Here is a 5676-nt window from a genome sequence, read left to right on the forward strand (position 1 = left end):
TACAAATATTGTTAACTAGTTTATAACATCTTTACTTCAATTCATTCAAACTCTATACATGCCATATAAATCTTCAAACATAAAACAAAAGCTACCGAATTGATCTGGATAGTGTGCTTTGTTGTGTTGATCCGATCTACCCACTTCACTTCAAGTCAATCTACATAAAATATTAAACACACACAAGTAAGCTTATTGAAGCTTAGTAAGTTCATAGGTTAAAAGTAATGCTTACCAAACATAATATTTCCAAACAATACCAAAACATTTACTAAAGTTTCTGCGATTCACAACCATTGTTATAATAATTCACATAGTTGAGCTCAACAAGAACAACTACTCAATCTCTTTCATTTGGATCACTTCTCTTTATTTCTTATAATCAAATTAGGAAACGGCTTACGAAATTGAGTACGTCATTGCTCAATGCCACGATTCACAACTCAGTATGGTTTTCCTCATTGAAATACCATACCTACATTTTTTAACTCGGTATGGGAAATGCCATACCTACATTTCTTAACTCAAGATGGATTTGATAATACCATACCTACATTTCACTGATTTCGGTATGGATAATACCATACCTACATTTCACAACTCAGTATGGATGATACCATACCTACATTTCACACTTTTCCATGGAACAACCATGGTCTTGTCCGTCAATTCATCACACGTCACGATACAAACGTACTCAATCCTGCGTTTTTCCTAATTTGCATTTCCACATTTATTCTTTCATTAACAAAATCTACACAATCCCACAACAAATTCGTATATAATAACACATTATATACTTCAATCATTCACAAATAAACATCTAATTTCAACCATATGAACTTACCCGGCTAATTTGTAGAAGATATTGAAATTTAGGGACTATTCCGCAACTTTTTCTTTTCCTCGTTCTTCTTTGGATTCTTGATCTATAATATAAAATATTTCTACTCATTAGCATTTATTTGATTTCTATTTCACTTCACAATTTATGCTGTTCAAATTTCGAAATTGCACTTTTACCCCAAAATTTACAGTTTTCACAATTTAGTCCCTACTCAATTCACCCATCAATTGAACTAATTTTTCTCAATTAACACTTTATTTTATCATTATAAACTATTTCAAAACCTTTTATATTCTGAATTTCAACAGCAACCTTCAATTCACAACTTTTTCACAATTAGGTCCTAAATATCATTTCCTATCAAAATCACTTAATAAAACCACCTTAATATGAAATTAGAACTTAAATTTCATAATAATTCATCATAAAATTCCCTTATCCATCCAGGGTAACTTCCAATTTCACCCATAAAATCAAAAACTAATGAATTCTACAAGTGGACCTAATTGTAAAAGTCATAAAAACATAAAAATTATCAAGAAAAGCAAGAATTAGACTCACATGATGTAAAAATATGAAAACCAGCTTTCTCCAGACCTTCTATGGCGTTTTGGCTGAGAAATTATGAAGAAAATGTCTAGATTTTTCAATTACATCATTATTTAACTATTAACTTTTATCTATTTCCAATTTTGCCCCTTGTTCACATTGTTTTCTTGCTTATTTCATACCCAAACCGTCCAGCCATTAACCTTTGGGTCTAATTGCTCTTTAAATCCATCTTTTTAAATACTTAAGCTATTTACTCACAATTTAACAAATTTTGTGCTATTTTCAATTTAATCCTTTTCAATTAATTAGCCATCGAAGCGTTAAAATTTTCTAACTGAAACTTTAATACTAACTCAATGACACTCCATAAATATTTATAAAAATATTTATAGCTCGATTTTCAACTTTGAGGTCTCGATACCTCATTTTTGACCCGTTTGACCTAATAAATTCTTTTAATTCACTAATTTCACCATTTCACAAATTCTTCTAAATTCTTACTTGACTCATAAATATTAAATTACTATCTTGTTCAATCTTATTTGTCGAATTTAGTGATCTCAAATCACCATTTCCGACACCACTAAAAATTAGTAGTTACAACTCTCCCCCTTTAAAAATTTCGTCCTCGAAATTTGTTACTGAAAATAGATTTGGATCTGTGATCTTATTGACTCCTCTGTTTCCCAGGTTGCCTCCTCCATACCATGTCGATGCCATAATACTTTAACCAATGGTACTCTTTTGTTCCGCAATTCCTTAACTTCACGAGCCAAAATCTTCACTGGTTCTTCTGAATAAGTCATATCCGGTTGAAGCTCAATTTCGATGGGGAATTACGTGTGAAGGATCGACCTATCTTGCCTTAGCATAGACACATGAAACACATTATGAATCTTCTCAAGTTCCGGAGGTAAAGCCAAACGATAAGCCACAGGACCAACCCTTTCCACAATTTCATATGGCCCTATGAATCTCGGACTTAATTTTCCCTTTTTACCAAATCGTAACACCCTTTTCCATGGTGAAACTTTTAAAATACTCGATCACCCCTGCATATTCTATGTCTCTTCGTTTTAAATCCGCATATGACTTCTGACGATCTGAAGCAGCTTTTAGACTATCTCGAATAATCTGGACTTTCTCTTCGGTTTCTCGAATCAAATCAACCCCAACTATTTTTATTCACTCAATTCAGACCAACACAATGGAGTCTTGCATTTTCTACCATAAAGAGCCTCAAATGGTGTCATTTTTATACTAGACCGATAGCTATTGTTGTAAGCAAACTCATAACGGTAAATACCTTTCCCAACTGTCACCAAACTCGAGTATACAACATCTTAACATATCTTCTAAAATTTGAATCACTCGCTCGATTGTCCATCTGTTTGAGGATGAAATGTGTACTAAAATTCAATCTGGTACCTAAGGCTTCTTGCAATTTATTCCAAAATCTTGAAGTAAACCTCGGATCCGATGCGAAATGATAGATATTGGAACTCCGTGTAGTCTCACAATCTCGACACATACAATTCGCTAACTTATTAAGTGAAAAATCTATTTCGATTGGAATAAAGTGTCTGACTTTGTCAATCTATCAACAATCACCCATATCGAATCTTTCTTTCTGAGTCACAGCAATCGACACAAAATCCATTGAAATATGCTCCCACTTCCATTCAGAATCATAATGGGTTGTAATAAACCCATTGGCACTTGATGCTCTGCTTTAACTTGCGGCAAATCAAACATTTTGCAATAAATTCTGAAATTTCTCTTTTCATACCAGGCCACCAATATGTCTTTTTCAGATCACCATACATTTTTGTACTACCCGGATGAATAGAATACATACTATTATGTGCTTCAGAAAGAATATCATTCTTTAAATCAGAATTATTGGGAACACAAATCCTATTATGATAGCGCAATATACCTTCATCATCAATACTGAACTCTGAATCTAAATTATCCCGAACCATTTGTCGTTTCAGCACCAATTTTGGATCTTCATTCTGCAGCTTCTGAATTGTTGAAGAAACATTGGTTTTACCTTCAATTCTACTAATACAACACCTTCTTCATTAAGAGCCAAATGAGCATTCATTGCCCGAAGTGCAAACAAGGATGACTTTCGACTCAGTGCATCAGCAACTACATTAGCTTTCCCTGAATGATAGTCAATAACCAAATCATAGTCTTTCAGCAACTCTAACCACCGTCTCTATCTTAAGTTCAGTTCCTTCTGAGTCATTAAGTATTTCAAACTTTTGTGATCCGTATACATATAACACTTCTCACCATATAAATAGTGTCTCCAAATTTTTAAGGCAAAAACAATTGCAGCTAACTCAAGATCATGTGTAGGGTAATTCTTTTCATGTGGTTTTAATTGCCGTGAAGCATAAGCCACTACCTTTCCCGACTGCATTAACACACAACCCAAACCACTTAAAGATGCATCACTGTACACAACATACGGTATACCTGATTCTGGTTGAGTTAAGACTGGAGCTTCTGTTAACATTTTCTTTAACTGATCAAAGCTCACGACATTCATCGACTACATAAACTCAACATTCTTCGTAATAAACGAGTCATTGGTGAAGCAATCATGGAAAAATTCTTTACAAAACAGCGATAGTATCCTGCTAATCCCGAAAACTTCGCGACTTCATTTACATTCTTGGTGTTTTCCAATTCACCACCGCGAAACTTTACTTGGATCCACACGAATTCCTTCAGCTGATATAATATGACCCAGAAATCCAACCTCATGAAGCCAAAACTCACATTTACTAAATTTCGCATATAACTATTTTTCTCTCAAAGTCTGCAGTACAATTCTCAAGTGCTGTGCATGTTCGGATTCTGTCTTTGAATAGACCAATATGTCATCAATAAATACCACCACAAATCTATCCAAATAAGACTGAAAAATTGATTCATTAAATCCATAAATGCAGCAGGGCATTCATTAAACCAAAAGGCATTACCAAAAATTCGTAGTGACCATACCGAGTTCGAAAAGCAGTCTTTGGCACATCACACTCTTTAACCTTCAGCTGATAATACCCAGATCTAAGGTCTATTTTTGAGAACACTGCAGCACCTTTCAGTTGATCAAACAAATCATCGATACGAGGTAATGGATATTTATTTTTAATTGTTACCTTATTCAACTGCCTGTAATCAATACACAATCGCAACGAACCATCTTTCTTTTTCACAAATAAGACAGGTGCGCCCCAAGGTGATGTACTCGGTCTGATGAACCCTTTATCCAATAACTCTTGCAACTGTGTCTTCAACTCTTTTAACTCAGCTGGTGCCATTCTATACGGTGTTATTGATATTGGAGCTGTACCCGAATTACATCAATTATGAATTCAACCTCACGATCTGGGGGTAAACCAGGTAATTCCTCAGGAAACACATCAGTAAACTCATTAACAACTGACAATTGTTCCATCTTCAATTCAGAACCCCGAGTATCAAGAATATAAGCTAGAAATGCTTTATTACCTTTCCGAATCAATTTTCGAGCTGTAAAGGCTGAAATAATCCTGACATCATTCTTTTTATCCCCAAACTCAGCTGAAACTATTTCCCCTGTCTGACATTTTAAATCAATCCGTTTTTCTCTACAATTCACTATGGCATCGTGTCCAATCAACCAATCCATTCCAAGAATAACATCAAATTCTCGGAAAGGTAACAACATTAAAACAACAGAGAATTCACAGCCTTGTATTTTCAGTGGACAATTCCGACATATTAAATTAACCAACACACTTTGCCCTAGTGGATTAGTGACTTGCAATTCAAGGTCAGTGGACTCAACAGGTCATTTTCTTTTCGACACTAATGCAGTGCAAATATATGAATGTGTAGATCCAGGATCAATTAAAGCATACACAGAATCATCAAAAAGATAGAAATTACCAGCTATCACATCTGGAGCAGAAGCTTCTTCCCTTGCCCGGATAGCATATGTACGTCGCAGTACTCTTGTCTCGATCGGGTCTGCTCCGAATGAACAGTCCCCAGAGCACTACTTTGACTGAACGTTTACCTTTCGAGGAGTATTTGCTTGCTTCTCCCTTGTTCTCTATCTTCTTTTAATAATTGAGGACAGTCCGAATAAAATGATCAGTTCCACCACATTTATAGCAAGCTCGGCTCTTCCCCAACACTCACCAATATGAAATCTACCACAATTTTTACATCTAAGTCTCGGAATATTTTGCACACTACTAACACTAGTCTGCTGG

The 5676-nt window shown here is 34.9% G+C and overlaps 1 long non-coding RNA gene across 1 annotated transcript; it reads right to left on the reverse strand.

Annotated features, from left to right (window-relative positions):
• On the reverse strand, positions 1-5404 carry LOC128296380 (uncharacterized). The gene is made up of 3 exons (XR_008286993.1): positions 5348-5404; positions 848-929; positions 1-160 (listed from the first exon to the last, which is right to left on the reverse strand). It is a non-coding gene; the product is annotated as an uncharacterized LOC128296380 (long non-coding RNA).
• Positions 5405-5676: the final 272 nt, after the last annotated feature.

This window comes from Gossypium arboreum, chromosome 8, assembly GCF_025698485.1.
Source record: "Gossypium arboreum isolate Shixiya-1 chromosome 8, ASM2569848v2, whole genome shotgun sequence".
NCBI lineage: Eukaryota > Viridiplantae > Streptophyta > Magnoliopsida > Malvales > Malvaceae > Gossypium > Gossypium arboreum.